The 23,044-nt window shown below is 55.8% G+C and overlaps 8 non-coding genes across 8 annotated transcripts; all 8 read left to right on the forward strand.

Moving 5' to 3' along the window:
* The first annotated feature begins 2,598 nt into the window (after positions 1–2,598).
* LOC122707141 lies at positions 2,599–2,691 on the forward strand. The gene has a single exon (XR_006344664.1). It is a non-coding gene; the product is annotated as a small nucleolar RNA SNORD116 (small nucleolar RNA).
* Positions 2,692–5,330: 2,639 nt separating this feature from the next.
* Positions 5,331–5,423, forward strand: LOC122707142. The gene has a single exon (XR_006344665.1). It is a non-coding gene; the product is annotated as a small nucleolar RNA SNORD116 (small nucleolar RNA).
* Positions 5,424–8,062: 2,639 nt separating this feature from the next.
* Positions 8,063–8,155, forward strand: LOC122707143. Its single transcript, XR_006344666.1, has one exon. It is a non-coding gene; the product is annotated as a small nucleolar RNA SNORD116 (small nucleolar RNA).
* A 2,639-nt stretch (positions 8,156–10,794) lies between these two features.
* LOC122707144 lies at positions 10,795–10,887 on the forward strand. The gene has a single exon (XR_006344667.1). It is a non-coding gene; the product is annotated as a small nucleolar RNA SNORD116 (small nucleolar RNA).
* A 2,639-nt stretch (positions 10,888–13,526) lies between these two features.
* On the forward strand, positions 13,527–13,619 carry LOC122707146. The gene has a single exon (XR_006344669.1). It is a non-coding gene; the product is annotated as a small nucleolar RNA SNORD116 (small nucleolar RNA).
* Positions 13,620–16,258: 2,639 nt separating this feature from the next.
* LOC122707147 lies at positions 16,259–16,351 on the forward strand. The gene has a single exon (XR_006344670.1). It is a non-coding gene; the product is annotated as a small nucleolar RNA SNORD116 (small nucleolar RNA).
* A 2,638-nt stretch (positions 16,352–18,989) lies between these two features.
* LOC122707148 lies at positions 18,990–19,082 on the forward strand. The gene has a single exon (XR_006344671.1). It is a non-coding gene; the product is annotated as a small nucleolar RNA SNORD116 (small nucleolar RNA).
* Positions 19,083–21,721: 2,639 nt separating this feature from the next.
* Positions 21,722–21,814, forward strand: LOC122707149. The gene has a single exon (XR_006344672.1). It is a non-coding gene; the product is annotated as a small nucleolar RNA SNORD116 (small nucleolar RNA).
* The last annotated feature ends 1,230 nt before the right edge of the window (positions 21,815–23,044 follow it).

Raw genomic sequence — 23,044 nt, forward strand, 5'->3', positions numbered from 1 at the left:
GCAAGAGGGCTTCTCTGACTGCGTCACACACACGCAAGTAGGAGCCAGGTCCCCACCATTTGCGAGGCTCCCATCTGTGGCTGGGCCGTGTAGAGATGTTCGAGCGGCCTTCTTGGAATGTGGGGTCCATGGTGAAGGGCACTGAGGAGCAGAAGAGGCATCCTGCTTGTCCAGTGGTGGTAGGTGTCGTAGTAAATCCTGGCATCGGACAGTGAGGTCTTCTCTCAGAGCGGTGCATTTTGTCCTGGTTCCTGCTGCAAGTGTGCTAATTGGGGCTCTCGTGATGTCGATTGTGACGCAAGGAAGCTTCTGTGGTGTCTGATTGGAGGCCCAGGTGAGATCTGAGGCCGTCGCCATTGCGGCCCTCTTGGTTGTGAGATTGCTGAGTACCCTGTGGGCTGCAGCGGCTGCAGAGACCTAGGGGAACGGTGGCAGTTGTGAAAGTTAATAGGCCTCATTTCTGCCCTTGGCAGTTCCTGAGTTGCAAGTCCTGTCACATGCTTGAGTCTTGGAGGTCGCCATGGACTGTGTTGTGGTCACAGGCCTGCATTGCTCCTGCAGGTTGACCAGAGCCCCAGAGGAGAATGGTTGGGCAGGTGAGGAAAAGCTCAGTGTGATTGCCTGGGATGTTATGTCTGCTGAGGCTGCAGGCACTGTCGTTCTGTTTTCACTGATACATAGTGTGGTCCTTTTGAAGCTGCCCTCAGCTGGGTACAGAGGAGAGGGCATTGCTTGTGCCTGGGAGGCTCAGTGAGAGGTGACCTTTGTGTCCTTGGTGGCCTGCTGCCAGTAGAAGGACTCCCCAAGTGTATCTTTGGTGCCTTGAAGAGTTGCAATAAGAGAGGCCAAGCAACCAGCCCTGTGGTTTGTTATGTGGTGTGTGCACATGCCCCTTGGCCGCCATTTGTCCCCTGGGCCTGGAATTACCTAGGCTCCCTAAGGTTGAGGCCAGTCAGCCGGCCCTGATAGCACCAATGTGTTGGCCCCCTGGCAATGGAGCATCAAGCTTGGAGGCCCATGGTTCTGGTAGAGTTTGGTCATCGGTTGGAATCGCCAGGCTGACTCAGTGTAGGAGCCAGCAGCTCCCATGGCGCTATGGCAGAGACCTGTGGCATCCAGGGTCTTCCCCTGACAGGTCTTCTGAAGTCTTCATGAAAGCATCCTTAGTGATCTGTGTGCACGCGGTCATTTTGCCCACCGTCATCCTGTGGGTGTTCCTGCTTGAGGATTGTCCCTGTGTGTGCCGAGGCCTTGGAGGCTTCAGATTTGGGTGAGTGACCCTTGGGGCAGGATGAGTCCAATGTGGACCACGCCCTGCATTATGGGAGCTTTCTGTAGGCTGTGGTCAGTAGCCTGGTCCCTACAGGGTGTGGATGTGAGGATAATCTGGCCAGGAAAGGGACCTGTTTCTGTGGGACTGACCCCTGGATCCTGGTACGTGAGGAAGTCCAAGTCCCATCCTTACTTTCTGTCAGAGGCCGCCCAATGAGTAGACTGACTGGCAGGAAGAGACGCATGCCTTGAATTCTGCTCCTATTCGAGGGTGCGCTGGGCCGAATCTGCCCTAGTGCCAAGTTCACCTTACTCTGTAGTTCTCTGGGAAACTTTTCTGGTTAGGGTGGAGGTGAACCTTGTGCCAAGGACCCCTGAGCTGTAGTAGTAGCTACAGTCTCAGGGTACGTGGCATTCACACAGATGCTCTGCAAGGTGTCCTTGGGCAGTCAGATTTCTGTGCTTTGGTCAGACATCATGGGTCATGGAGACTGGGAGCCTAGAGCCTACGTCAACAGCCCCTCAGTGAAATTTTGCATGGGGCTGAAGGAAGATGCCAGGTGTCATCCCCCATGTCGTGGGAGGACAGGAGGTCAGGGCTCCATGACGACGGCATGGGTGTTCAGACTGTAGGGCCTTCCAATGCGGGCACTGAGACTTTGCTACCTTGGCATATTTCTGGACACACCCCCAACTTGCCGAGAGTGCATTCTTGTTGGTACACCGGGACACAGGCACTCAACCCCACATCGAATCCCCTGACACCCATGCATGCTGAGTCAGAAAGACACCCACATGACCTTGAGCCTAATTTGCTGCACTCTTTTGAACGGTAGGTCACCAGTTGTCTGTAAGGGATAGATGTAGTTGGGTTGAAGATACAGGCCTTCCCCCAGTGAAAGCTCTGCATCAGTGTTCCTCAGTGAGAGCCCAAGTCCACATCTCAAGTGTTCCTGTGCTTTCTGTCCCCTTGTCAGGTGCAGTTGCCAGATATGGCTGTCCATGACCCAGGAGACGAAGGTCCGCCCATGAGGCGGCGGCTCGAGGTGCAAGGGAGTCCGGCAAGAAGTGTGGCGGCCCAGGGTGGTGCCAGGTCTTTTTGGATCACCGAGCACGGTACGGCTTCTCCTGCCCCAAGACGTGTCGTGAATTTCAGGTTTCCTGGCACTGCCTGAGTGGCTGTACGTATGGAGGGACCGTTCCTCTTGCTGAGAAGCCTGGGGGCTCTGAGTTGCCCCGGCTGCTGGAGGACTCCCAGGTCACTGGCTCCTCCTTGGAGCGGCGCTGCCTGCCCTGTGGAGGTGGGGAGCCAGCCAGCACGTGCTCGGATCGATGACGACACCCTCTCATGCATTCCTTGGAAAATCTGAACAAAATGAGTGAGAACTCACTACCGTCTCCTCATCGAAACTGAGGTCCAGCACGTTGCCTCCCTTGGGGTTGAGGGTGGGACTGGTTAGCAAGAGGGCTTCTCTGACTGCGTCACACACACGCAAGTAGGAGCCAGGTCCCCACCATTTGCGAGGCTCCCATCTGCGGGTGGGCCGTTTACAGATGTTCGAGCGGCCTTCTTGGAATTTGAGGTCCATGGTGAAGGGCACTGAGGAGCAGAAGAGGCATCCTGCTTGTCCAGTGGTGGTAGGTGTCGTAGTAGATCCTGGCATCGGACAGTGAGGTCTTCTCTCAGAGCGGTGCATTTTGTCCTGGTTCCTGCTGCAAGTGTGCTAATTGGGGCTCTCGTGATGTCGATTGTGACGCAAGGAAGTTTCTGTGGTGTCTGATTGGAGGCCCAGGTGAGATCTGAGGCCCTCGCCATTGCGGCCCTTTGGGTTGGTGAGATTGCTGAGTACCCTGTGGGCTGCAGCGGCTGCAGAGACCTAGGGGAACGGTGGCAGTTGTGAAAGTTAATAGGCCTCATTTCTGCCCTTGGCAGTTCCTGAGTTGCAAGTCCTGTCACATGCTTGAGTCTTGGAGGTCGCCATGGACTGTGTTGTGGTCACAGGCCTGCATTGCTCCTGCAGGTTGACCAGAGCCCCAGAGGAGAATGGTTGGGCAGGTGAGGAAAAGCGCAGTGTGATTGCCTGGGATGTTATGTCTGCTGAGGCTGCAGGCACTGTCGTTCTGTTCTCACTGATACATAGTGTGGTCCTTTTGAAGCTGCCCTCAGCTGGGTACAGAGGAGAGGGCATTGCTTGTGCCTGGGAGGCTCAGTGAGAGGTGACCTTTGTGTCCTTGGTGGCCTGCTGCCAGTAGAAGGACTCCCCAAGTGTATCTTTGGTGCCTTGAAGAGTTGCAATAAGAGAGGCCAAGCAACCATCCCTGTGGTTTATTATGTGGTGTGTGCACATGCCCCTTGGCCGCCATTTGTCCCCTGGGCCTGGAATTACCTAGGCTCCCTAAGGTTGAGGCCAGTCAGCCGGCCCTGATAGCACCAATGTGTTGGCCCCCTGGCAATGGAGCATCAAGCTTGGAGGCCCATGGTTCTGGTAGAGTTTGGTCATCGGTTGGAATCGCCAGGCTGACTCAGTGTAGGAGCCAGCAGCTCCCATGGCGCTATGGCAGAGACCTGTGGCATCCAGGGTCTTCCCCTGACAGGTCTTCTGAAGTCTTCATGAAAGCATCCTTAGTGATCTGTGTGCACGCGGTCATTTTGCCCACCGTCATCCTGTGGGTGTTCCTGCTTGAGGATTGTCCCTGTGTGTGCCGAGGCCTTGGAGGCTTCAGATTTGGGTGAGTGACCCTTGGGGCAGGATGAGTCCAATGTGGACCACGCCCTGCATTATGGGAGCTTTCTGTAGGCTGTGGTCAGTAGCCTGGTCCCTACAGGGTGTGGATGTGAGGATAATCTGGCCAGGAAAGGGACCTGTTTCTGTGGGACTGACCCCTGGATCCTGGTACGTGAGGAAGTCCAAGTCCCATCCTTACTTTCTGTCAGAGGCCGCCCAATGAGTAGACTGACTGGCAGGAAGAGACGCATGCCTTGAATTCTGCTCCTATTCGAGGGTGCGCTGGGCCGAATCTGCCCTAGTGCCAAGTTCACCTTACTCTGTAGTTCTCTGGGAAACTTTTCTGGTTAGGGTGGAGGTGAACCTTGTGCCAAGGACCCCTGAGCTGTAGTAGTAGCTACAGTCTCAGGGTACGTGGCATTCACACAGATGCTCTGCAAGGTGTCCTTGGGCAGTCAGATTTCTGTGCTTTGGTCAGACATCATGGGTCATGGAGACTGGGAGCCTAGAGCCTACGTCAACAGCCCCTCAGTGAAATTTTGCATGGGGCTGAAGGAAGATGCCAGGTGTCATCCCCCATGTCGTGGGAGGACAGGAGGTCAGGGCTCCATGACGACGGCATGGGTGTTCAGACTGTAGGGCCTTCCAATGCGGGCACTGAGACTTTGCTACCTTGGCATATTTCTGGACACACCCCCAACTTGCCGAGAGTGCATTCTTGTTGGTACACCGGGACACAGGCACTCAACCCCACATCGAATCCCCTGCCACCCATGCATGCTGAGTCAGAAAGACACCCACATGACCTTGAGCCTAATTTGCTGCACTCTTTTGAACGGTAGGTCACCAGTTGTCTGTAAGGGATAGATGTAGTTGGGTTGAAGATACAGGCCTTCCCCCAGTGAAAGCTCTGCATCAGTGTTCCTCAGTGAGAGCCCAAGTCCACATCTCAAGTGTTCCTGTGCTTTCTGTCCCCTTGTCAGGTGCAGTTGCCAGATATGGCTGTCCATGACCCAGGAGACGAAGGTCCGCCCATGAGGCGGCGGCTCGAGGTGCAAGGGAGTCCGGCAAGAAGTGTGGCGGCCCAGGGTGGTGCCAGGTCTTTTTGGATCACCGAGCACGGTACGGCTTCTCCTGCCCCAAGACGTGTCGTGAATTTCAGGTTTCCTGGCACTGCCTGAGTGGCTGTACGTATGGAGGGACCGTTCCTCTTGCTGAGAAGCCTGGGGGCTCTGAGTTGCCCCGGCTGCTGGAGGACTCCCAGGTCACTGGCTCCTCCTTGGAGCGGCGCTGCCTGCCCTGTGGAGGTGGGGAGCCAGCCAGCACGTGCTCGGATCGATGACGACACCCTCTCATGCATTCCTTGGAAAATCTGAACAAAATGAGTGAGAACTCACTACCGTCTCCTCATCGAAACTGAGGTCCAGCACGTTGCCTCCCTTGGGGTTGAGGGTGGGACTGGTTAGCAAGAGGGCTTCTCTGACTGCGTCACACACACGCAAGTAGGAGCCAGGTCCCCACCATTTGCGAGGCTCCCATCTGCGGGTGGGCCGTGTACAGATGTTCGAGCAGCCTTCTTGAAATTTGAGGTCCATGGTGAAGGGCACTGAGGAGCAGAAGAGGCATCCTGCTTGTCCAGTGGTGGTAGGTGTCGTAGTAGATCCTGGCATCGGACAGTGAGGTCTTCTCTCAGAGCGGTGCATTTTGTCCTGGTTCCTGCTGCAAGTGTGCTAATTGGGGCTCTCGTGATGTCGATTGTGACGCAAGGAAGCTTCTGTGGTGTCTGATTGGAGGCCCAGGTGAGATCTGAGGCCCTCGCCATTGCGGCCCTTTGGGTTGGTGAGATTGCTGAGTACCCTGTGGGCTGCAGCGGCTGCAGAGACCTAGGGGAACGGTGGCAGTTGTGAAAGTTAATAGGCCTCATTTCTGCCCTTGGCAGTTCCTGAGTTGCAAGTCCTGTCACATGCTTGAGTCTTGGAGGTCGCCATGGACTGTGTTGTGGTCACAGGCCTGCATTGCTCCTGCAGGTTGACCAGAGCCCCAGAGGAGAATGGTTGGGCAGGTGAGGAAAAGCGCAGTGTGATTGCCTGGGATGTTATGTCTGCTGAGGCTGCAGGCACTGTCGTTCTGTTCTCACTGATACGTAGTGTGGTCCTTTTGAAGCTGCCCTCAGCTGGGTACAGAGGAGAGGGCATTGCTTGTGCCTGGGAGGCTCAGTGAGAGGTGACCTTTGTGTCCTTGGTGGCCTGCTGCCAGTAGAAGGACTCCCCAAGTGTATCTTTGGTGCCTTGAAGAGTTGCAATAAGAGAGGCCAAGCAACCATCCCTGTGGTTTGTTATGTGGTGTGTGCACATGCCCCTTGGCCGCCATTTGTCCCCTGGGCCTGGAATTACCTAGGCTCCCTAAGGTTGAGGCCAGTCAGCCGGCCCTGATAGCACCAATGTGTTGGCCCCCTGGCAATGGAGCATCAAGCTTGGAGGCCCATGGTTCTGGTAGAGTTTGGTCATCGGTTGGAATCGCCAGGCTGACTCAGTGTAGGAGCCAGCAGCTCCCATGGCGCTATGGCAGAGACCTGTGGCATCCAGGGTCTTCCCCTGACAGGTCTTCTGAAGTCTTCATGAAAGCATCCTTAGTGATCTGTGTGCACGCGGTCATTTTGCCCACCGTCATCCTGTGGGTGTTCCTGCTTGAGGATTGTCCCTGTGTGTGCCGAGGCCTTGGAGGCTTCAGATTTGGGTGAGTGACCCTTGGGGCAGGATGAGTCCAATGTGGACCACGCCCTGCATTATGGGAGCTTTCTGTAGGCTGTGGTCAGTAGCCTGGTCCCTACAGGGTGTGGATGTGAGGATAATCTGGCCAGGAAAGGGACCTGTTTCTGTGGGACTGACCCCTGGATCCTGGTACGTGAGGAAGTCCAAGTCCCATCCTTACTTTCTGTCAGAGGCCGCCCAATGAGTAGACTGACTGGCAGGAAGAGACGCATGCCTTGAATTCTGCTCCTATTCGAGGGTGCGCTGGGCCGAATCTGCCCTAGTGCCAAGTTCACCTTACTCTGTAGTTCTCTGGGAAACTTTTCTGGTTAGGGTGGAGGTGAACCTTGTGCCAAGGACCCCTGAGCTGTAGTAGTAGCTACAGTCTCAGGGTACGTGGCATTCACACAGATGCTCTGCAAGGTGTCCTTGGGCGGTCAGATTTCTGTGCTTTGGTCAGACATCATGGGTCATGGAGACTGGGAGCCTAGAGCCTACGTCAACAGCCCCTCAGTGAAATTTTGCATGGGGCTGAAGGAAGATGCCAGGTGTCATCCCCCATGTCGTGGGAGGACAGGAGGTCAGGGCTCCATGACGACGGCATGGGTGTTCAGACTGTAGGGCCTTCCAATGCGGGCACTGAGACTTTGCTACCTGGGCATATTTCTGGACACACCCCCAACTTGCCGAGAGTGCATTCTTGTTGGTACACCGGGACACAGGCACTCAACCCCACATCGAATCCCCTGCCACCCATGCATGCTGAGTCAGAAAGACACCCACATGACCTTGAGCCTAATTTGCTGCACTCTTTTGAACGGTAGGTCACCAGTTGTCTGGAAGGGATAGATGTAGTTGGGTTGAAGATACAGGCCTTCCCCCAGTGAAAGCTCTGCATCAGTGTTCCTCAGTGAGAGCCCAAGTCCACATCTCAAGTGTTCCTGTGCTTTCTGTCCCCTTGTCAGGTGCAGTTGCCAGATATGGCTGTCCATGACCCAGGAGACGAAGGTCCGCCCATGAGGCGGCGGCTCGAGGTGCAAGGGAGTCCGGCAAGAAGTGTGGCGGCCCAGGGTGGTGCCAGGTCTTTTTGGATCACCGAGCACGGTACGGCTTCTCCTGCCCCAAGACGTGTCGTGAATTTCAGGTTTCCTGGCACTGCCTGAGTGGCTGTACGTATGGAGGGACCGTTCCTCTTGCTGAGAAGCCTGGGGGCTCTGAGTTGCCCCGGCTGCTGGAGGACTCCCAGGTCACTGGCTCCTCCTTGGAGCGGCGCTGCCTGCCCTGTGGAGGTGGGGAGCCAGCCAGCACGTGCTCGGATCGATGACGACACCCTCTCATGCATTCCTTGGAAAATCTGAACAAAATGAGTGAGAACTCACTACCGTCTCCTCATCGAAACTGAGGTCCAGCACGTTGCCTCCCTTGGGGTTGAGGGTGGGACTGGTTAGCAAGAGGGCTTCTCTGACTGCGTCACACACACGCAAGTAGGAGCCAGGTCCCCACCATTTGCGAGGCTCCCATCTGCGGGTGGGCCGTGTACAGATGTTCAAGGAGCCTTCTTGGAACGTGAGGTCCATGGTGAAGGGCACTGAGGAGCAGAAGAGGCATCCGGCTTGTCCAGTGGTGGTAGGTGTCGCAGTAGATCCTGGCATCGGACAGTGAGGTCTTCTCTCAGAGCAGTGCATTTTGTCCTGGTTCCTGCTGCAAGTGTGCTAATTGGGGCTCTCGTGATGTCGATTGTGACGCAAGGAAGCTTCTGTGGTGTCTGATTGGAGGCCCAGGTGAGATCTGAGGCCCTCTCCATTGCGGCCGTTTGGGTTGGTGAGATTGCTGAGTACCCTGTGGGCTGCAGCGGCTGCAGAGACCTAGGGGAACGGTGGCAGTTGTGAAAGTTAATAGGCCTCATTTCTGCCCTTGGCAGTTCCTGAGTTGCAAGTCCTGTCACATGCTTGAGTCTTGGAGGTCGCCATGGACTGTGTTGTGGTCACAGGCCTGCATTGCTCCTGCAGGTTGACCAGAGCCCCAGAGGGGAATGGTTGGGCAGGTGAGGAAAAGCGCAGTGTGATTGCCTGGGATGTTATGTCTGCTGAGGCTGCAGGCACTGTCATTCTGTTTTCACTGATAAGTAGTGTGGTCCTTTTGAAGCTGCCCTCAGCTGGGTACAGAGGAGAGGGCATTGCTTGTGCCTGGGAGGCTCAGTGAGAGGTGACCTTTGTGTCCTTGGTGGCCTCCTGCCAGTAGAAGGACTCCCCAAGGGTATCTTTGGTGCCTTGAAGAGTTGCAATAAGAGAGGCCAAGCAACCAGCCCTGTGGGTTGTTATGTGGTGTGTGCACATGCCCCTTGTCCGCCATTTGTCCCCTGGGCCTGGAATTACCTAGGCTCCCTAAGGTTGGGGCCAGTCAGCCGGCCCTGATAGCACCAATGTGTTGGCCCCCTGGCAATGGAGCATCAAGCTTGGAGGCCCATGGTTCTGGTAGAGTTTGGTCATTGGTTCGAATCGCCAGGCTGACTCAGTGTAGGAGCCAGCAGCTCCCATGGCGCTATGGCAGAGACCTGTGGCATCCAGGGTCTTCCCCTGACAGGTCTTCTGAAGTCTTCATGAAAGCATCCTTAGTGATCTGTGTGCACGCGGTCATTTTGCCCACCGTCATCCTGTGGGTGTTCCTGCTTGAGGATTGTCCCTGTGTGTGCCGAGGCCTTGGAGGCTTCAGATTTGGGTGAGTGACCCTTGGGGCAGGATGAGTCCAATGTGGACCACGCCCTGCATTATGGGAGCTTTCTGTAGGCTGTGGTCAGCAGCCTGGTCCTTACAGGGTGTGGATGTGAGGATAATCTGGCCAGGAAAGGGACCTGTTTCTGTGGGACTGACCCCTGGATCCTGGTACGTGAGGAAGTCCAAGTCCCATCCTTACTTTCTGTCAGAGGCCGCCCAATGAGTAGACTGACTGGCAGGAAGAGACGCATGCCTTGAATTCTGCTCCTATTCGAGGGTGCGCTGGGCCGAATCTGCCCTAGTGCCAAGTTCACCTTACTCTGTAGTTCTCTGGGAAACTTTTCTGGTTAGGGTGGAGGTGAACCTTGTGCCAAGGACCCCTGAGCTGTAGTAGTAGCTACAGTCTCAGGGTACGTGGCATTCACACAGATGCTCTGCAAGGTGTCCTTGGGCAGTCAGATTTCTGTGCTTTGGTCAGACATCATGGGTCATGGAGACTGGGAGCCTAGAGCCTACATCAACAGCCCCTCAGTGAAATTTTGCATGGGGCTGAAGGAAGATGCCAGGTGTCATCCCCCATGTCGTGGGAGGACAGGAGGTCAGGGCTCCATGACGACGGCATGGGTGTTCAGACTGTAGGGACTTCCAATGTGGGCACTGAGACTAGGCTACCTGGACATATTTGTGGACACACCCCCAACTTGCCGAGAGTGCATTCTTGTTGGTACACCGGGACACAGGCACTCAACCCCACATCGAATCCCCTGCCACCCATGCATGCTGAGTCAGAAAGACACCCACATGACCTTGAGCCTAATTTGCTGCACTCTTTTGAACGGTAGGTCACCAGTTGTCTGTAAGGGATAGATGTAGTTGGGTTGAAGATACAGGCCTTCCCCCAGTGAAAGCTCTGCATCAGTGTTCCTCAGTGAGAGCCCAAGTCCACATCTCAAGTGTTCCTGTGCTTTCTGTCCCCTTGTCAGGTGCAGTTGCCAGATATGGCTGTCCATGACCCAGGAGACGAAGGTCCGCCCATGAGGCGGCGGCTCGAGGTGCAAGGGAGTCCGGCAAGAAGTGTGGCGGCCCAGGGTGGTGCCAGGTCTTTTTGGATCACCGAGCACGGTACGGCTTCTCCTGCCCCAAGACGTGTCGTGAATTTCAGGTTTCCTGGCACTGCCTGAGTGGCTGTACGTATGGAGGGACCGTTCCTCTTGCTGAGAAGCCTGGGGGCTCTGAGTTGCCCCGGCTGCTGGAGGACTCCCAGGTCACTGGCTCCTCCTTGGAGCGGCGCTGCCTGCCCTGTGGAGGTGGGGAGCCAGCCAGCACGTGCTCGGATCGATGACGACACCCTCTCATGCATTCCTTGGAAAATCTGAACAAAATGAGTGAGAACTCACTACCGTCTCCTCATCGAAACTGAGGTCCAGCACGTTGCCTCCCTTGGGGTTGAGGGTGGGACTGGTTAGCAAGAGGGCTTCTCTGACTGCGTCACACACACGCAAGTAGGAGCCAGGTCCCCACCATTTGCGAGGCTCCCATCTGCGGGTGGGCCGTGTACAGATGTTCGAGCGGCCTTCTTGAAATTTGAGGTCCATGGTGAAGGGCACTGAGGAGCAGAAGAGGCATCCTGCTTGTCCAGTGGTGGTAGGTGTCGTAGTAGATCCTGGCATCGGACAGTGAGGTCTTCTCTCAGAGCGGTGCATTTTGTCCTGGTTCCTGCTGCAAGTGTGCTAATTGGGGCTCTCGTGATGTCGATTGTGACGCAAGGAAGCTTCTGTGGTGTCTGATTGGAGGCCCAGGTGAGATCTGAGGCCCTCGCCATTGCGGCCCTTTGGGTTGGTGAGATTGCTGAGTACCCTGTGGGCTGCAGCGGCTGCAGAGACCTAGGGGAACGGTGGCAGTTGTGAAAGTTAATAGGCCTCATTTCTGCCCTTGGCAGTTCCTGAGTTGCAAGTCCTGTCACATGCTTGAGTCTTGGAGGTCGCCATGGACTGTGTTGTGGTCACAGGCCTGCATTGCTCCTGCAGGTTGACCAGAGCCCCAGAGGAGAATGGTTGGGCAGGTGAGGAAAAGCTCAGTGTGATTGCCTGGGATGTTATGTCTGCTGAGGCTGCAGGCACTGTCGTTCTGTTTTCACTGATACATAGTGTGGTCCTTTTGAAGCTGCCCTCAGCTGGGTACAGAGGAGAGGGCATTGCTTGTGCCTAGGAGGCTCAGTGAGAGGTGACCTTTGTGTCCTTGGTGGCCTGCTGCCAGTAGAAGGACTCCCCAAGTGTATCTTTGGTGCCTTGAAGAGTTGCAATAAGAGAGGCCAAGCAACCATCCCTGTGGTTTGTTATGTGGTGTGTGCACATGCCCCTTGGCCGCCATTTGTCCCCTGGGCCTGGAATTACCTAGGCTCCCTAAGGTTGAGGCCAGTCAGCCGGCCCTGATAGCACCAATGTGTTGGCCCCCTGGCAATGGAGCATCAAGCTTGGAGGCCCATGGTTCTGGTAGAGTTTGGTCATCGGTTGGAATCGCCAGGCTGACTCAGTGTAGGAGCCAGCAGCTCCCATGGCGCTATGGCAGAGACCTGTGGCATCCAGGGTCTTCCCCTGACAGGTCTTCTGAAGTCTTCATGAAAGCATCCTTAGTGATCTGTGTGCACGCGGTCATTTTGCCCACCGTCATCCTGTGGGTGTTCCTGCTTGAGGATTGTCCCTGTGTGTGCCGAGGCCTTGGAGGCTTCAGATTTGGGTGAGTGACCCTTGGGGCAGGATGAGTCCAATGTGGACCACGCCCTGCATTATGGGAGCTTTCTGTAGGCTGTGGTCAGTAGCCTGGTCCTTACAGGGTGTGGATGTGAGGATAATCTGGCCAGGAAAGGGACCTGTTTCTGTGGGACTGACCCCTGGATCCTGGTACGTGAGGAAGTCCAAGTCCCATCCTTACTTTCTGTCAGAGGCCGCCCAATGAGTAGACTGACTGGCAGGAAGAGACGCATGCCTTGAATTCTGCTCCTATTCGAGGGTGCGCTGGGCCGAATCTGCCCTAGTGCCAAGTTCACCTTACTCTGTAGTTCTCTGGGAAACTTTTCTGGTTAGGGTGGAGGTGAACCTTGTGCCAAGGACCCCTGAGCTGTAGTAGTAGCTACAGTCTCAGGGTACGTGGCATTCACACAGATGCTCTGCAAGGTGTCCTTGGGCAGTCAGATTTCTGTGCTTTGGTCAGACATCATGGGTCATGGAGACTGGGAGCCTAGAGCCTACATCAACAGCCCCTCAGTGAAATTTTGCATGGGGCTGAAGGAAGATGCCAGGTGTCATCCCCCATGTCGTGGGAGGACAGGAGGTCAGGGCTCCATGACGACGGCATGGGTGTTCAGACTGTAGGGCCTTCCAATGCGGGCACTGAGACTTTGCTACCTGGGCATATTTCTGGACACACCCCCAACTTGCCGAGAGTGCATTCTTGTTGGTACACCGGGACACAGGCACTCAACCCCACATCGAATCCCCTGCCACCCATGCATGCTGAGTCAGAAAGACACCCACATGACCTTGAGCCTAATTTGCTGCACTCTTTTGAACGGTAGGTCACCAGTTGTCTGGAAGGGATAGATGTAGTTGGGTTGAAGATACAGGCCTTCCCCCAGTGAAAGCTCTGCATCAGTGTTCCTCAGTGAGAGCCCAAGTCCACATCTCAAGTGTTCCTGTGCTTTCTGTCCCCTTGTCAGGTGCAGTTGCCAGATATGGCTGTCCATGACCCAGGAGACGAAGGTCCGCCCATGAGGCGGCGGCTCGAGGTGCAAGGGAGCCCGGCAAGAAGTGTGGCGGCCCAGGGTGGTGCCAGGTCTTTTTGGATCACCGAGCACGGTACGGCTTCTCCTGCCCCAAGACGTGTCGTGAATTTCAGGTTTCCTGGCACTGCCTGAGTGGCTGTACGTATGGAGGGACCGTTCCTCTTGCTTAGAAGCCTGGGGGCTCTGAGTTGCCCCGGCTGCTGGAGGACTCCCAGGTCACTGGCTCCTCCTTGGAGCGGCGCTGCCTGCCCTGTGGAGGTGGTGAGCCAGCCAGCACGTGCTCGGATCGATGACGACACCCTCTCATGCATTCCTTGGAAAATCTGAACAAAATGAGTGAGAACTCACTACCGTCTCCTCATCGAAACTGAGGTCCAGCACGTTGCCTCCCGTGGGGTTGAGGGTGGGACTGGTTAGCAAGAGGGCTTCTCTGACTGCGTCACACACACGCAAGTAGGAGCCAGGTCCCCACCATTTGCGAGGCTCCCATCTGCGGGTGGGCCGTGTACAGATGTTCGAGCGGCCTTCTTGGAATTTGGGGTCCATGGTGAAGGGCACTGAGGAGCAGAAGAGGCATCCTGCTTGTCCAGTGGTGGTAGGTGTCGTAGTAGATCCTGGCATCGGACAGTGAGGTCTTCTCTCAGAGCGGTGCATTTTGTCCTGGTTCCTGCTGCAAGTGTGCTAATTGGGGCTCTCGTGATGTCGATTGTGACGCAAGGAAGCTTCTGTGGTGTCTGATTGGAGGCCCAGGTGAGATCTGAGGCCCTCGCCATTGCGGCCGTTTGGGTTGGTGAGATTGCTGAGTACCCTGTGGGCTGCAGCGGCTGCAGAGACCTAGGGGAACGGTGGCAGTTGTGAAAGTTAATAGGCCTCATTTCTGCCCTTGGCAGTTCCTGAGTTGCAAGTCCTGTCACATGCTTGAGTCTTGGAGGTCGCCATGGACTGTGTTGTGGTCACAGGCCTGCATTGCTCCTGCAGGTTGACCAGAGCCCCAGAGGAGAATGGTTGGGCAGGTGAGGAAAAGCTCAGTGTGATTGCCTGGGATGTTATGTCTGCTGAGGCTGCAGGCACTGTCGTTCTGTTTTCACTGATACATAGTGTGGTCCTTTTGAAGCTGCCCTCAGCTGGGTACAGAGGAGAGGGCATTGCTTGTGCCTGGGAGGCTCAGTGAGAGGTGACCTTTGTGTCCTTGGTGGCCTGCTGCCAGTAGAAGGACTCCCCAAGTGTATCTTTGGTGCCTTGAAGAGTTGCAATAAGAGAGGCCAAGCAACCAGCCCTGTGGGTTGTTATGTGGTGTGTGCACATGCCCCTTGGCCGCCATTTGTCCCCTGGGCCTGGAATTACCTAGGCTCCCTAAGGTTGAGGCCAGTCAGCCGGCCCTGATAGCACCAATGTGTTGGCCCCCTGGCAATGGAGCATCAAGCTTGGAGGCCCATGGTTCTGGTAGAGTTTGGTCATCGGTTGGAATCGCCAGGCTGACTCAGTGTCGGAGCCAGCAGCTCCCATGGCGCTATGGCAGAGACCTGTGGCATCCAGGGTCTTCCCCTGACAGGTCTTCTGAAGTCTTCATGAAAGCATCCTTAGTGATCTGTGTGCACGCGGTCATTTTGCCCACCGTCATCCTGTGGGTGTTCCTGCTTGAGGATTGTCCCTGTGTGTGCCGAGGCCTTGGAGGCTTCAGATTTGGGTGAGTGACCCTTGGGGCAGGATGAGTCCAATGTGGACCACGCCCTGCATTATGGGAGCTTTCTGTAGGCTGTGGTCAGTAGCCTGGTCCCTACAGGGTGTGGATGTGAGGATAATCTGGCCAGGAAAGGGACCTGTTTCTGTGGGACTGACCCCTGGATCCTGGTACGTGAGGAAGTCCAAGTCCCATCCTTACTTTCTGTCAGAGGCCGCCCAATGAGTAGACTGACTGGCAGGAAGAGACGCATGCCTTGAATTCTGCTCCTATTCGAGGGTGCGCTGGGCCGAATCTGCCCTAGTGCCAAGTTCACCTTACTCTGTAGTTCTCTGGGAAACTTTTCTGGTTAGGGTGGAGGTGAACCTTGTGGCAAGGACCCCTGAGCTGTAGTAGTAGCTACAGTCTCAGGGTACGTGGCATTCACACAGATGCTCTGCAAGGTGTCCTTGGGCAGTCAGATTTCTGTGCTTTGGTCAGACATCATGGGTCATGGAGACTGGGAGCCTAGAGCCTACGTCAACAGCCCCTCAGTGAAATTTTGCATGGGGCTGAAGGAAGATGCCAGGTGTCATCCCCCATGTCGTGGGAGGACAGGAGGTCAGGGCTCCATGACGACGGCATGGGTGTTCAGACTGTAGGGCCTTCCAATGCGGGCACTGAGACTTTGCTACCTGGGCATATTTCTGGACACACCCCCAACTTGCCGAGAGTGCATTCTTGTTGGTACACCGGGACACAGGCACTCAACCCCACATCGAATCCCCTGCCACCCATGCATGCTGAGTCAGAAAGACACCCACATGACCTTGAGCCTAATTTGCTGCACTCTTTTGAACGGTAGGTCACCAGTTGTCTGTAAGGGATAGATGTAGTTGGGTTGAAGATACAGGCCTTCCCCCAGTGAAAGCTCTACATCAGTGTTCCTCAGTGAGAGCCCAAGTCCACATCTCAAGTGTTCCTGTGCTTTCTGTCCCCTTGTCAGGTGCAGTTGCCAGATATGGCTGTCCATGACCCAGGAGACGAAGGTCCGCCCATGAGGCGGCGGCTCGAGGTGCAAGGGAGTCCGGCAAGAAGTGTGGCGGCCCAGGGTGGTGCCAGGTCTTTTTGGATCACCGAGCACGGTACGGCTTCTCCTGCCCCAAGACGTGTCGTGAATTTCAGGTTTCCTGGCACTGCCTGAGTGGCTGTACGTATGGAGGGACCGTTCCTCTTGCTGAGAAGCCTGGGGGCTCTGAGTTGCCCCGGCTGCTGGAGGACTCCCAGGTCACTGGCTCCTCCTTGGAGCGGCGCTGCCTGCCCTGTGGAGGTGGGGAGCCAGCCAGCACGTGCTCGGATCGATGACGACACCCTCTCATGCATTCCTTGGAAAATCTGAACAAAATGAGTGAGAACTCACTACCGTCTCCTCATCGAAACTGAGGTCCAGCACGTTGCCTCCCGTGGGGTTGAGGGTGGGACTGGTTAGCAAGAGGGCTTCTCTGACTGCGTCACACACACGCAAGTAGGAGCCAGGTCCCCACCATTTGCGAGGCTCCCATCTGCGGGTGGGCCGTGTACAGATGTTCGAGCGGCCTTCTTGGAATTTGGGGTCCATGGTGAAGGGCACTGAGGAGCAGAAGAGGCATCCGGCTTGTCCAGTGGTGGTAGGTGTCGTAGTAGATCCTGGCATCGGACAGTGAGGTCTTCTCTCAGAGCGGTGCATTTTGTCCTGGTTCCTGCTGCAAGTGTGCTAATTGGGGCTCTCGTGATGTCGATTGTGACGCAAGGAAGCTTCTGTGGTGTCTGATTGGAGGCCCAGGTGAGATCTGAGGCCGTCGCCATTGCGGCCCTCTTGGTTGTGAGATTGCTGAGTACCCTGTGGGCTGCAGCGGCTGCAGAGACCTAGGGGAACGGTGGCAGTTGTGAAAGTTAATAGGCCTCATTTCTGCCCTTGGCAGTTCCTGAGTTGCAAGTCCTGTCACATGCTTGAGTCTTGGAGGTCGCCATGGACTGTGTTGTGGTCACAGGCCTGCATTGCTCCTGCAGGTTGACCAGAGCCCCAGAGGGGAATGGTTGCGCAGGTGAGGAAAAGCGCAGTGTGATTGCCTGGGACGTTATGTCTGCTGAGGCTACAGGCACTGTCGTTCTGTTCTCACTGATACATAGTGTGGTCCTTTTGAAGCTGCCCTCAGCTGGGTACAGAGGAGAGGGCATTGCTTGTGCCTGGGAGGCTCAGTGAGAGGTGACCTTTGTGTCCTTGGTGGCCTGCTGCCAGTAGAAGGACTCCCCAAGGGTATCTTTGGTGCCTTGAAGAGTTGCAATAAGAGAGGCCAAGCAACCAGCCCTGTGGTTTATTATGTGGTGTGTGCACATGCCCCTTGGCCGCCATTTGTCCCCTGGGCCTGGAATTACCTAGGCTCCCTAAGGTTGAGGCCAGTCAGCCGGCCCAGGTAGCACCAATGTGTTGGCCCCCTGGCAATGGAGCATCAAACTTGGAGGCCCATGGTTCTGGTAGAGTTTGGTCATTGGTTGTAATCGCCAGGCTGACTCAATATAGGAGCCAGCAGCTCCCATGGCGCTATGGCAGAGACCTGTGGCATCCAGGGTCTTCCCCTGACAGGTCTTCTGAAGTCTTCATGAAAGCATCCTTAGTGATCTGTGTGCACGCGGTCATTTTGCCCACCGTCATCCTGTGGGTGTTCCTGCTTGAGGATTGTCCCTGTGTGTGCCGAGGCCTTGGAGGCTTCAGATTTGGGTGAGTGACCCTTGGGGCAGGATGAGTCCAATGTGGACCACGCCCTGCATTATGGGAGCTTTCTGTAGGCTGTGGTCAGTAGCCTGGTCCCTACAGGGTGTGGATGTGAGGATAATCTGGCCAGGAAAGGGACCTGTTTCTGTGGGACTGAGCCCTGGATCCTGGTACGTGAGGAAGTCCAAGTCCCATCCTTACTTTCTGTCAGAGGCCGCCCAATGAGTAGACTGACTGGCAGGAAGAGACGCATGCCTTGAATTCTGCTCCTATTCGAGGGTGCGCTGGGCCGAATCTGGCCTAGTGCCAAGTTCACCTTACTCTGTAGTTCTCTGGGAAACTTTTCTGGTTAGGGTGGAGGTGAACCTTGTGCCATGGACCCCTGAGCTGTAGTAGTAGCTACAGTCTCAGGGTACGTGGCATTCACACAGATGCTCTGCAAGGTGTCCTTGGGCAGTCAGATTTCTGTGCTTTGGTCAGACATCATGGGTCATGGAGACTGGGAGCCTAGAGCCTACATCAACAGCCCCTCAGTGAAATTTTGCATGGGGCTGAAGGAAGATGCCAGGTGTCATCCCCCATGTCGTGGGAGGACAGGAGGTCAGGGCTCCATGACGACGGCATGGGTGTTCAGACTGTAGGGCCTTCCAATGCGGGCACTGAGACTTTGCTACCTGGGCATATTTCTGGACACACCCCCAACTTGCCGAGAGTGCATTCTTGTTGGTACACCGGGACACAGGCACTCAACCCCACATCGAATCCCCTGCCACCCATGCATGCTGAGTCAGAAAGACACCCACATGACCTTGAGCCTAATTTGCTGCACTCTTTTGAACGGTAGGTCACCAGTTGTCTGTAAGGGATAGATGTAGTTGGGTTGAAGATACAGGCCTTCCCCCAGTGAAAGCTCTGCATCAGTGTTCCTCAGTGAGAGCCCAAGTCCACATCTCAAGTGTTCCTGTGCTTTCTGTCCCCTTGTCAGGTGCAGTTGCCAGATATGGCTGTCCATGACCCAGGAGACGAAGGTCCGCCCATGAGGCGGCGGCTCGAGGTGCAAGGGAGTCCGGCAAGAAGTGTGGCGGCCCAGGGTGGTGCCAGGTCTTTTTGGATCACCGAGCACGGTACGGCTTCTCCTGCCCCAAGACGTGTCGTGAATTTCAGGTTTCCTGGCACTGCCTGAGTGGCTGTACGTATGGAGGGACCGTTCCTCTTGCTGAGAAGCCTGGGGGCTCTGAGTTGCCCCGGCTGCTGGAGGACTCCCAGGTCACTGGCTCCTCCTTGGTGCGGAGCTGCCTGCCCTGTGGAGGTGGGGAGCCAGCCAGCACGTGCTCGGATCGATGACGACACCCTCTCATGCATTCCTTGGAAAATCTGAACAAAATGAGTGAGAACTCACTACCGTCTCCTCATCGAAACTGAGGTCCAGCACGTTGCCTCCCTTGGGGTTGAGGGTGGGACTGGTTAGCAAGAGGGCTTCTCTGACTGCGTCACACACACGCAAGTAGGAGCCAGGTCCCCACCATTTGCGAGGCTCCCATCTGTGGGTGGGCCGTGTAGAGATGTTCGAGCGGCCTTCTTGGAATGTCGGGTCCATGGTGAAGGGCACTGAGGAGCAGAAGAGGCATCCTGCTTGTCCAGTGGTGGTAGGTGTCGCCGTAAATCCTGGCATCGGACAGTGAGTACTTCTCTCAGAGCGGTGCATTTTGTCCTGGTTCCTGCTGCATGTGTGCTAATTGGGGCTCTCGTGATGTCGATTGTGACGCAAGGAAGCTTCTGTGGTGTCTGATTGGAGGCCCAGGTGAGATATGAGGCCCTCGCCATTGCGGCCGTTTGGGTTGGTGAGATTGCTGAGTACCCTGTGGGCTGCAGGGGCTGCAGAGACCTAGGGGAACGGTGGCAGTTGTGAAAGTTAATAGGCCGCATTTCTGCCCTTGGCAGTTCCTGAGTTGCAAGTCCTGTCACATGCTTGAGTCTTGGAGGTCGCCATGGACTGTGTTGTGGTCACAGGCCTGCATTGCTCCTGCAGGTTGACCAGAGCCCCAGAGGGGAATGGTTGCGCAGGTGAGGAAAAGCTCAGTGTGATTGCCTGGGATGTTATGTCTGCTGAGGCTGCAGGCACTGTCGTTCTGTTCTCACTGATACATAGTGTGGTCCTTTTGAAGCTGCCCTCAGCTGGGTACAGAGGAGAGGGCATTGCTTGTGCCTGGGAGGCTCAGTGAGAGGTGACCTTTGTGTCCTTGGTGGCCTCCTGCCAGTAGAAGGACTCCCCAAGGGTATCTTTGGTGCCTTGAAGAGTTGCAATAAGAGAGGCCAAGCAACCAGCCCTGTGGGTTGTTATGTGGTGTGTGCACATGCCCCTTGGCCGCCATTTGTCCCCTGGGCCTGGAATTACCTAGGCTCCCTAAGGTTGAGGCCAGTCAGCCGGCCCTGATAGCACCAATGTGTTGGCCCCCTGGCAATGGAGCATCAAGCTTGGAGGCCCATGGTTCTGGTAGAGTTTGGTCATTGGTTGGAATCGCCAGGCTGACTCAGTGTAGGAGCCAGCAGCTCCCATGGCGCTATGGCAGAGACCTGTGGCATCCACGGTCTTCCCCTGACAGGTCTTCTGAAGTCTTCATGAAAGCATCCTTAGTGATCTGTGTGCACGCGGTCATTTTGCCCACCGTCATCCTGTGGGTGTTCCTGCTTGAGGATTGTCCCTGTGTGTGCCGAGGCCTTGGAGGCTTCAGATTTGGGTGAGTGACCCTTGGGGCAGGATGAGTCCAATGTGGACCACGCCCTGCATTATGGGAGCTTTCTGTAGGCTGTGGTCAGTAGCCTGGTCCCTACAGGGTGTGGATGTGAGGATAATCTGGCCAGGAAAGGGACCTGTTTCTGTGGGACTGACCCCTGGATCCTGGTACGTGAGGAAGTCCAAGTCCCATCCTTACTTTCTGTCAGAGGCCGCCCAATGAGTAGACTGACTGGCAGGAAGAGACGCATGCCTTGAATTCTGCTCCGATTTGAGGGTGCGGTGGGCCGAATCTGCCCTAGTGCCAAGTTCACCTTACTCTGTAGTTCTCTGGGAAACTTTTCTGGTTAGGGTGGAGGTGAACCTTGTGCCAAGGACCCCTGAGCTGTAGTAGTAGCTACAGTCTCAGGGTACGTGGCATTCACACAGATGCTCTGCCAGGTGTCCTTGGGCAGTCAGATTTCTGTGCTTTAGTCAGACATCATGGGTCATGGAGACTGGGAGCCTAGAGCCTACGTCAACAGCCCCTCAGTGAAATTTTGCATGGGGCTGAAGGAAGATGCCAGGTGTCATCCCCCATGTCGTGGGAGGACAGGAGGTCAGGGCTCCATGACGACGGCATGCGTGTTCAGACTGTAGGGCCGTCCAATGCGGGCACTGAGACTTTGCTACCTGGGCATATTTCTGGACACACCCCCAACTTGCCGAGAGTGCATTCTTGTTGGTACACCGGGACACAGGCACTCAACCCCACATCGAATCCCCTGCCACCCATGCATGCTGAGTCAGAAAGACACCCACATGACCTTGAGCCTAATTTGCTGCACTCTTTTGAACGGTAGGTCACCAGTTGTCTGGAAGGGATAGATGTAGTTGGGTTGAAGATACAGGCCTTCCCCCAGTGAAAGCTCTGCATCAGTGTTCCTCAGTGAGAGCCCAAGTCCACATCTCAAGTGTTCCTGTGCTTTCTGTCCCCTTGTCAGGTGCAGTTGCCAGATATGGCTGTCCATGACCCAGGAGACGAAGGTCCGCCCATGAGGCGGCGGCTCGAGGTGCAAGGGAGTCCGGCAAGAAGTGTGGCGGCCCAGGGTAGTGCCAGGTCTTTTTGGATCCCCGAGCACGGTACGGCTTCTCCTGCCCCAAGACGTGTCGTGAATTTCAGGTTTCCTGGCACTGCCTGAGTGGCTGTACGTATGGAGGGACCGTTCCTCTTGCTGAGAAGCCTGGGGGCTCTGAGTTGCCCCGGCTGCTGGAGGACTCCCAGGTCACTGGCTCCTCCTTGGAGCGGCGCTGCCTGCCCTGTGGAGGTGGGGAGCCAGCCAGCACGTGCTCGGATCGATGACGACACCCTCTCATGCATTCCTTGGAAAATCTGAACAAAATGAGTGAGAACTCACTACCGTCTCCTCATCGAAACTGAGGTCCAGCACGTTGCCTCCCTTGGGGTTGAGGGTGGGACTGGTTAGCAAGAGGGCTTCTCTGACTGCGTCACACACACGCAAGTAGGAGCCAGGTCCCCACAATTTGCGAGGCTCCCATCTGCGGGTGGGCCATGTACAGATGTTCGAGCGGCCTTCTTGGAATTTGGGGTCCATGGTGAAGGGCACTGAGGAGCAGAAGAGGCATCCGGCTTGTCCAGTGGTGGTAGGTGTCGCCGTAAATCCTGGCATCGGACAGTGAGTACTTCTCTCAGAGCGGTGCATTTTGTCCTGGTTCCTGCTGCAAGTGTGCTAATTGGGGCTCTCGTGATGTCGATTCTGACGCAAGGAAGCTTCTGTGGTGTCTGATTGGAGGCCCAGGTGAGATATGGGGCCGTCGCCATTGCGGCCCTCTTGGTTGTGAGATTGCTGAGTACCCTATGGGCTGCAGCGGCTGCAGAGACCTAGGGGAACGGTGGCAGTTGTGAAAGTTAATAGGCCTCATTTCTGCCCTTGGCAGTTCCTGAGTTGCAAGTCCTGTCACATGCTTGAGTCTTGGAGGTCGCCATGGACTGTGTTGTGGTCACAGGCCTGCATTGCTCCTGCAGGTTGACCAGAGTCCCAGAGGAGAATGGTTGGGCAGGTGAGGAAAAACGCAGTGTGATTGCCTGGGATGTTATGTCTGCTGAGGCTGCAGGCACTGTCGTTCTGTTCTCACTGATACATAGTGTGGTCCTTTTGAAGCTGCCCTCAGCTGGGTACAGAGGAGAGGGCATTGCTTGTGCCTGGGAGGCTCAGTGAGAGGTGACCTTTGTGTCCTTGGTGGCCTGCTGCCAGTAGAAGGACTCCCCAAGGGTATCTTTGGTGCCTTGAAGAGTTGCAATAAGAGAGGCCAAGCAACCAGCCCTGTGGGTTGTTATGTGGTGTGTGCACATGCCCCTTGGCCGCCATTTGTCCCCTGGGCCTGGAATTACCTAGGCTCCCTAAGGTTGAGGCCAGTCAGCCGGCCCTGATAGCACCAATGTGTTGGCCCCCTGGCAATGGAGCATCAAGCTTGGAGGCCCATGGTTCTGGTAGAGTTTGGTCATTGGTTGGAATCGCCAGGCTGACTCAGTGTAGGAGCCAGCAGCTCCCATGGCGCTATGGCAGAGCCCTGTGGCATCCAGGGTCTTCCCCTGACAGGTCTTCTGAAGTCTTCATGAAAGCATCCTTAGTGATCTGTGTGCACGCGGTCATT

This window comes from Cervus elaphus, chromosome 13 (genome assembly GCF_910594005.1).
Source record: "Cervus elaphus chromosome 13, mCerEla1.1, whole genome shotgun sequence".
NCBI lineage: Eukaryota > Metazoa > Chordata > Mammalia > Artiodactyla > Cervidae > Cervus > Cervus elaphus.